This window comes from Paroedura picta, chromosome 10, assembly GCF_049243985.1.
Source record: "Paroedura picta isolate Pp20150507F chromosome 10, Ppicta_v3.0, whole genome shotgun sequence".
Lineage (NCBI taxonomy): Eukaryota > Metazoa > Chordata > Lepidosauria > Squamata > Gekkonidae > Paroedura > Paroedura picta.
The window spans coordinates 82692551-82702070 of NC_135378.1; the positions used below are offsets into that span (position 1 = coordinate 82692551).

The window sequence follows — 9520 nt, forward strand, 5'->3', positions numbered from 1 at the left end:
CTCTGTCGTCCCCTTCTTCTTTTGCCCTCGATTGCTCCCAGCATTAGGCTCTTCTCCAGGGAGTCCTTCCTTCTCATGCATGCACGTGCCATCAAAAAGCTACCTTTCTCATCATGGCTGCAATGATAGCCAGACCGGGATTCTTCTGGTCACCTTGCCAAGGTTGTTTTTGCACAAATGAGATCAGTCCCAAACCAATTAGGAAAATAAACATCCCAAGAGAGGACCCCAGGAAGAGCCTGTGCTTTGCATCCAGAAGGTTCCAGGTTTAACCCCCTGCATCTTCAGGTGAAACAGACCAGGTAGTAGGTGGTACAAAAGGCCTCTACCTGAAGCTCTGGGGAGCCAATGCTAGCCTGAGTAGACAATATTGACCTCAATGATTCACTGGCCTGATGCAAGATAAGGCCATTTCCTGTGTGTTCGTGAGTGACCATCCTGATGACCAGGGGTGCAATGAAGAAAACAAGTTGGTTCGTGTACCCCGGTTTTCACTACTCAAAGGAGTCTCAAAGTGGCTTACCATTCGCCTTCCCTTCCTCTCCCCACAACACCCACCTTGTGAGGGAGGTGGGGCTGAGAGAGCTCTGAAAGAACTGAGATGGACCCAGCGTCACCCAACTGGCCCAGCGTGGAGAAGGAGTGGGGACTCAATCCCCGTTTGCCATGTTAGAATCTGCTGCTCTTAACCACTGCGCCACACCGGTTACTCCGCACTGCAGATCTACCAGAGCTTTCCACCCCAGCAGGTACACCCCAGGGACTTTTTCACTTCCCCCATACAAACCCCTGGATTCTTGTCTCAGTTCAGCAGCCCTTCCAGTTCTCTCTTGCTGGCTGCTCCCCTCAAACAGATTAAAATAATAGGGTTTGCTTCTTTTTTTCCCTTCTTTTTTTGGTATTTTCCCAAAGTCTTTCCAGAATTCCACTTGGCTTCTTTATTCCAGTTGCTCTTTGCTTGCAAAGGCTCACTGTTCTGGACCACGTGGGTGGTCCGAGGCCCCAAACGGCACCAGGGGAGCCAATCTGGAGCAGGGGGTAGGAAAAAATTACTACCCCGCTAATACACGACTGGTTCCTGTTGTGGTGATCACAACGGTACACGGCTCGGAGCCTAACAAGCAGAGAGGAATGTGCACCCCCGTTTCATGCCCCCAGAATTATCCCAGAAGCTAGGTACAACTCAGGTTTTATCTGCAGGTAAATCGAAGCCTCCCAGAGAAAAACAAGAGGCGGCCTTCTAATCTACCGTTAATCAACTTTTAATCCGTCTACCAGGTAGCAGGTTTGGTGTGGTTGGTCAAAGGCCGGTCTGAGCAATGTCTCAGGTCAACGGCCCCAACGTGGCACCCACCAAATAGGCCAGACCAGGGCCAGATGGGGCTCTTGCCTTACAGAACTTCTGATTGGCCCCTGAAGATCCAATGGGGTTTTTGCCGATTAAAATAATTCTGTTTCTGTGGCAGCTGCCGCCATTAGCCTTATTCCCCCTCACTCTTCTTTTTCTTTCAAATTTCTTCATCCCTAGCCGGTTTGGGAGTGGCAGGTAATAAATTAAATAACAACAACAACAATAATAATATCAACAGAGGCATGACATCAAAATTGCAAGATGTCATAGTCCTGTTGTATATTGCATTTGGTCAGACTGCACCTGATGTTCTCCAGGCCTTGTTTCAAAAAGGAGGTTGCCAAAACTGAGAGGCTGTAGAGGCTGCAGAGGGGAGGAACCGGGGCGAAGGGACCAAGCCCTGTGAGGAAAGGCTGAGGGACTTGGGAATGTTCAGCCTGGAGAAGAGGAGGCTGAGAGGGGACTGGCTGGCTCTCTTGAAGTATTTGAAAGGTTGCCACTTGGAGGAGGGCAGGGAGTGGTTTCTGTTGGCAGCAGAGGAGAGGACCCACAGTAATGGATTTAAAGTACATGCAGAACAGTACCAGCCAGATATCAGGGGGAAATTCTTACAAGTCCAAGTAGTTCTGCAGTGGCATTAGCTGCCTAGAGCTGCTCTCTCTCACTGGCGGTCTAACATTCTTTCAAATGCCATCTGGGGGACAGGGTGGGCTGGAAGAAAGGCATGAGCAGAGGTCCTGGTGGGGACCCAAGGATGGGACCCCTGGATTCTGTCCCCAGGGCATCACCGTATAGCATCTTGTTATATAAGGTGGTAGGGTAGCTGGATCCAGGTTAGGAAATTCTTAAGAAGGAGTAGTTTTGGTTCTTATTTGCCGCTTTTCTCTACCCGAAGGAGTCTCAAAGTGGCTTTCGGTCGCCTTCCCTTTCCTCTCCCCACAACAGACACCCTGTGAGGGAGGTGGGGCTGAGAGAGCCCTGAGATTACTGAAGAAGAAGAAGAAGAAGAGCTGGTTCTTAGATGCCGCTTTTCTCTACCCGAAGGAGTCTCAAAGCGGCTTACAGTCGCCTTCCCTTTCCTCTCCCCACAACAGACACCCTGTGAGGTGGGTGAGGCTGAGAGAGCCCTGAGATTACTGAAGAAGAAGAAGAAGAGTTGGTTCTTAGATGCCGCTTTTCTCTACCCGAAGGAGTCTCAAAGCGGCTTACGGTTGCCTTCCCTTTCCGCCTGGAGGCGGAACAATCCCTCTCTGCACCTACCGTTCTGCACCTTTCCGCTCTTTCCCATTCCCGACGTCCACCATGGGTCTCCTAACCACTTTAACGACCTGTCCGGTCGTGATGAAGTAAGAAGGGAAAAAATATATATATTGGATTTCATGTTTGTTTTGGGAAATCTGTTTTGGTCCATTGTAGCCAAGAGCGAACGTCTCTCCAAGAACAATATCAGGGCGTGTGGTTTCCATTAAAGCTCGCAAGGAGGATCCAATGAAAACATTTAATGAGGTTTGTTTGGGGGGGGGGGAATGCTCTGGCACAGAGGACACAGTCAACCCACTGCTCCAGCTCTGCCAGCAACTAACGTGAAATCAGTCTGTTGATGGATCGCCTAAGTTTGTTGATGAACAGGCCGGCTTTTCCTGTAACGTTATCTCCGGCATTTCTGCTGCAGCCGCATGAAATTCTTTTGCCGTTTTCCATGTTGCTTGAATTAAGGAAATTGGCGGCCGGCATCTAAACACCATCGCTGAAACAACACGCTCAGCAGATTGCTTGCCAGCACCGAGAGCAGCCTTCGAGCTGTTCTCTCGGTTTCTCCGTTTGAATGGAAGGTTATTTGCCACCTTGGTGTTGCTGGTTCCTACTGCCAGTGGAGACTGGACCCCTGCCACTGGGCCCTCCTTCCCCCACACCACCAATGAACTAGCTGGTTGGAGACTGACCGGAAGAGAGAGGACGGCCTAGGTCAGAGGTAGTCAACCTGTGGTCCTCCAGATGTTCATGGACTACAATTCCCATGAGCCCCTGCCAGCGTTTGCTGGCAGGGGCTCATGGGAATTGTAGTCCATGAACATCTGGAGGACCACAGGTTGACTACGCCTGGCCTACGTAAAGCCCCTTTTGGTGCATGCAGGAAGTGATGTCATCACACCAGCGATGTCTAGGTGATGCTCTGATATTTGGGCGCAACCTCTACGGAAGGAGCCATTTTTATGATTGAGTTTTTGCCCAAGTATCAGAGCGTGATTGTGAGTCATGCTTGTAAATAATCTTTCCCAGTAAAGATTTCTCTCTTTTAAAATTCAAAGCGCTGTGAGTCTGGATCTGTGCCTCATCCATAAAAGATAACTAATAACTGCATACTTTCAAAAACTCTGTTACTTGGCAGTTCTGTGTTCTAGAAGGACTCAGGACCCAGCCAAGTTCAAAAGTCCCCGCAGAAGTGACATTGCCATGCTACCTGGGCCACCTTTTCTCCACTGGTAGATCTCCCCTCGCCCCCCAATTCCCTGGCAATTGCTGGGAGGGACATGGCAACCTGATGTCACCTATGGTGCCTAACCTTTGAGCCACTAGGGGTGCCAGAACTCCAGGGCAATTTGAGGATGGTGCCTGGGGAGGATGACATTTGGGAAAGGGATGGGATAATACTATAGAGCCCACCCTACCCAGTTGCCATCTCCACCAAGCAAACTGATATAGGCAGTCATAATTTCAGGAGAACTCCAGGCCCCCCCTGGAGGTTGGCATCCCAAACTGTCCCCAGGCACACAACATTATGGCTTGGATCCTCCAAGACTTTTTTTTCCCACTCAAACCCAGCCAATTCCTCATCCTGATTAAAGGCAATATCCCATGTGGCTTTTCTGCATTCATGTCCCATAGCCATGTTGGTGCTGGCAGAGTTTAAATACGCAAAGTTTGAATATGCGTGGTAGAGTGGTGAAGAGCGACAGGCTCAGATCTGGAGAACCGGGTTTGATCCCCCACTCCTCTTCCACATGCTGCCAGCCGGGTGATCTTGGGCTAGTCACAGTCCTCTTTAGACCTGTTCTTACGGAGCAGTTCTCTTAGAGCTCTCTGAGGCGATTGCAAGCCGCTTTGAGACTTCTTTGGGTAGCGAAAAGCAGGGTATAAAAACCAACTGTTCTGAAAAGCTCTTCCATAGACAAGCTTATTTCTCAGAATCTGTTAAGCTCCTCTGTTTCCCCGACTCTCTTCCCTCGATGCCACCAGGGTTCAGAGAGGCAACTGGCAAAGGCTGCCGATAAAGAAATACTGATGATCTGGAGAACATTAAACTTTACACCTATATGAGAAATATTTTTTGCTGTCCCGGAGCCAGAAGTGTACTGTTTGCCAAGCACATTAAAATATAAAATAAAAATAAACCACACAGAACCAGATGGGATTCCTGCTGGAGAGCTCCATGCCTTTAGGTCTCTGTTCAACAGTAAGGGAGATGCTCAAGATGTACCTTGAACACGTGAAACCGCTTGATACTGAATCGGGCCCTTGGGCAACTGAAGTCCCTATTTACTCAGTCTGGCAGCTGCTTCCTGGGATTTTAGGGAGAGGTCTTTCATATCACCTACTGGTCCCTTTAATGGGAGATGCCGGGGATTGAACCTGGGACCTCCTGCATGCTGAGCAAAGGCTCTTCCACTGAGCCACAGGCTCAACTAGTTTCCTTCAAGGGATCTTCTCCATGATAACTTTGCCACCTAGGAGTCTCCTCCTATGCTCTGCTTGGCTCCTTTGGAGACATCCTGCTCCTTAGAGGAGACTTCCTTCCTGCAAGCCTCCAGAACGGATAGGCTGAATGAACAGAACGGTTAGGCCAGGCTTTCTTAAGCAGGGTTTCGTGAATGGATGGAGGCAATAGGAAAGACCTGTGAAGAACAGCAAATTAGCATACAGCATAATAAAAGCATCTGCAAACCCCCTATATGATCCAAACTGTGCCCACCCTGTGTGTGGGATATGTTATTCACTTTATGGTTAAGAAATCCCTTCTCTTTCCTTAGCATGGGTTGAAGTCTGCTTCCCCAACAAAAGATGCCCGTCTTGACTTCTTTGCCCTTCACCGAGATCTGACAGCAATTACCTTGTGGAACTTGCTGTCCTTGGAGCGGAACTTCTCCCTGGAAGATCTGCAGTGTCTTCTGCCCAGCTTGATCAGTCCATTGACTCACCCATCTCACAGGGTGTCTGTTGTGGGGAGAGGAAGGGAAGGCAATTGGAAGCAGCTTGGAGACTCCTTCGGGTAGAGAAAAGCAGCATATAAGACCCAACTCTTCTTCTTCTTCAGTAATATCAGGTCTCTCTCAGCCTCACCCACCTCACAGGGTGTCTCTTGTGGGGAGAGGAAAGGGAAGGTGACTGTAAGCTGCTTTGAGACTCCTTCAGGTAGAGAAAAGCAGCATATAAGACCCAACTCTTCTTCTTCAGTGATCTCCGGGCTCTCTCAGCCTCATCTCCCTCACAGGCGTCTGTTGTGGGGAGAGGAAAGGGAAGGCGATTGTAAACCGCTTTGAGACTCATTTGAGTTGAGCTCTGACAGGACTGCTCGTTCAGAACAGTTCTGTCAGGACTGTGACAAACCCAAGGTCACCCAGCTGGCTGCATGTGGAGGAGCAGGGAATCAAACCTGGCTTGCCAATTTAGAAGCCGTTGCTTTCAACCACTGCACGATGCTGGCCACCTTGTGTTCTGACAAGTAGGAAGGTGGCTAATAAATGTTATAAATAAGTACAGTTTGAGACAGAATTACCGATAAGGGGCACCAGCAATTTCTGTACGTCCTGAATCCTCACAGGCACTGCAGTTCACCTGGGAAAATCATTTGGAGGCAGGTTTTCCATGGCCTTCAGTCCTGGAGGGAGATTAGCCACAGCTGTGCTTCACACCCAATAACCAAGCAGAGGAACAAGTGCTGTCTGATTCCTCCAGCGCTTCGCCCGTCACAACCGTGTCGAGAAAAGAAATCAAATCCCAGCGACCTTGAATTGAGCCAAAGGAATGCCTGACATTTTCTCCCTTTAAAATAAATGAAACTTGGAATGAATTGTTGTTGTTGTTTTTTTTCTTTTACAGGAATTTCTTCTCTCAAAGAACAGCTGCTTTGGGGCACTTGGGAGGGGAAAAAGCTCTCTTGACAGACGGTATCGACCCTGCAAAACTTTTTCAGGAAGGATCTCTTAATCTGTGGCTCCCTCCATGACCTTCAGAAAGTCCCTTTGCCGTTAAAGTGGTCACCTTGATCCGGATCCTATGCCTTTAGAGGTCTTCGGCCAGGCATCTGGTTGAGACCAGGCCCCTGCTCCCTCCTAGAAATCCATCAATGCATTCTGCTCCTGGACTTCTTTGCACTGTTACCATTGTTACAATGATCAGTGTTAATAGTTTTAATGTTGTTGTTGTTGTTCGACCCATCGCGACCCCATGGACAATGATCCTCCAGGCCGTCCTGTCCTCTACCATTCCCCGGAGTCCATTTAAGCTCGCACCTACTGCTTCAGTGACTCCATCCAGCCACCTCATTCTCTGTTGTCCCCTTCTTCTTTTGCCCTCGATGGCTCCCAGCATTAGGCTCTTCTCCAGGGAGTCCTTCCTTCTCATGAGGTGGCCAAAGTATTTGAGTTTCATCTTCAGGATCTGGCCTTCTAAGGAGCAGTCAGGGCTGATCTCCTCTAGGACTGACCTGTTTGTTCGCCTTGCAGTCCAAGGGACTCGCAAGAGTCTTCTCCAGCACCAGAGTTCAAAAGCCATGAAAACTCTATGCCATGAAAACTCTATGGACAGGTTCAAATGAAACCTCCTACTCTAGCGCAACATTTGTTAGTCTTAAAGTTGTTGCTGAACTCTTGTTCTTGGCACGGTCCCACAGCAAAGTGCTAACCAGGGCCAATCCCTCTTAATGTCCAAGATCTGACATGATCCGCCTCGCGTGTCCCGTCCCGGTCAGAGCCTCCCGGTCAGTAAGAGATACGACATTTCTCTCTCTCTCTCTCTCTCCAAGCAGTTGTGATTAGCTTACAAACTGCGATCAGCTTACTCATCCTCCGAAAATGCCATTGTTCTAAAAGTTTTATCCAGTTGAATGTTCACAAATTATGCCTCTTTAGCACAAAACCGCAAACCTCTGTGTTCAATTGAAGCCAACCACTCCGGGCACCCAAACACAGAAGAGATTAATGCATCCTTGAATTCCAGAATTAGTCTCAGAAATCATCCCAGCTGAAATGGAACAATGGAGGAGGAGAACTCGAGAGGCATGAATTTTGGGGAAGGAGGGGGAGGGAGCGGCAGAATGGGGAAAATCTGCTGATCCCCATTCCTCACACCGATCATGGATGCTCTAGAAAGACGAGAAACTTGGAATGAAAAGAGGGTGGGTGACCTATTGATTTCTGGCAATAGGAGACACAGCTAATGTTGGCAGAGTTCAGATATGCAGAGAGCAGAGAAGCACCAGGCTGCTGAAAAGGATAAAATAGTTTTATTGTGAAGAGAAACAACTATGAGTAGAGAGGAGGGAGAGACCTAACAAACTGTTCTAACTGATCCTTGCAGTCATTCAGTCGGTTGTGCAGGCAAGCAGGGAGAACGTGTCCTCAAAGGAGCAGGAAGTGTCTTCAAAGGAGCCAATCTGGACCCTGGAAGAGATTATTTGAAAATCATCCGGAAGTTCCTGATCCAGCTATGCAAAAGGCAAATGTCCTCCGATGCCCCCTGCAGGACACACTTGATAGTCTACTCAAGCATGCATACTGCAGATCTTGCATGTTCCAACAGCTAAGATACGACCTTTAACCGGAACCTTTTTGAGAGCCAGCTTGGTGTGTCATGATTAAGAGCAGCTGCTCTAATCTGGAGAACTCGGTTTGATTTCCCGTCCCTCCTCCACACGCAGCCAGCTGGATGACCCAGTTCTCTCAGAGCTCTCTCAGCCCCACCGACAGGATTGTGGGGAGAGGAAAGGAAGGTGATTTGTAAAGCACCTTGAGATTCCTCCAGGTAGTAAAAGGGCTCTGCTTTTGTTCTTAGTCCCAGCCTCTCTGCCCTGTTGTTGGCCCTGTAGAGGAACTGGATGGCCCCTGCGTGAGACAGGAGGCTGGACCAGATGGACCCCTGGTCTGACCCAGCAGGGCTCTTCTGATGTTCTTAGGAAGGCCTTGGCCTCCATGCCCTGTTGTTGGCCTTTCAGAGGAACTGACTGGCCCCTGTGTGAGACAGGATGCTGGACTGGATGGACCACTGGTCTGATCCAGCAGGGCTCTTCCGATGTTCCTATGAAGGCCTTGGTCTCTCTTCCATGTTCTTGGCCCTCCAGAGGAACTGACTGGCCCCTGCGTGAGACAGGAGGCTGGACTGGATGGACCCCTGGTCTGACCCAGCAGGGCTCTTCTTTTGCTCTCAGGCTTATGAAGCCCACAAACATGACAACCCACAAACTGATAGTGCAGTAGAAGGAAAGAAAATATCCCCCAAATACCTACACGTGAAAATATAATAAATGGAGAATTCTATTAAAAAGTTACGATTTTAATAATTTCAGCTAGTGAGCTCCATTTTCTCAGGAGGTCAGCAAAATTCCTCTGCAGTATGCTTTGCGTTCCAAATGAAATCTTTTAAAAAATAATTGGTTTTTGGAGGAAGGGTCATTATTCTGTACAATGGTTACTTTGTGCAGGAAAAAAAAAGGGGGTACCTCAGATTACACAAACTGTCTTCTTAAAAAGAAGAGAAGGGGTCAGTGGCTGAGTGGTAGAGCATCTGCCTGGCATGCAGAAGGTCCCAGGTTCAATCCCCGGCATCTCCAGTGTAAAGGACCAGGCTGTGGGTGATGGGAAAGACCTCAGCCTGAGACCCTGGAGAGCCATGGGGGAGGGCCTGTGGCTCAGTGGTAGAGCATCTGCCTAGCCTACAGAAGGTCCCAGGTTCAATCCCTGGCATCTCCAGTTATAAAAGGCCCAGGCTGAAGGTGACTGAAAGACCCCTACCTAAATCATCCGAGAGCCACTGCATGTCTGAGCAGACTATACTGATCTTGAGGGACCAACAATCTGATTAGGTTGAAGGCAGCTTCCTGTGCGGCGTTACCAGCTCTGGGTTGAAATGTCTGCAATCCATTTATAAATAGCTGGTTTTCACTGAGTTTGCATA

General features: G+C 49.0%; 1 non-coding gene across 1 annotated transcript; it reads left to right on the forward strand.

The window, feature by feature from the left end:
* Positions 1–9240: 9240 nt before the first annotated feature.
* TRNAA-AGC (transfer RNA alanine (anticodon AGC)) lies at positions 9241–9315 on the forward strand. Its single transcript has one exon. It is a non-coding gene; the product is annotated as a tRNA-Ala (tRNA).
* The last annotated feature ends 205 nt before the right edge of the window (positions 9316–9520 follow it).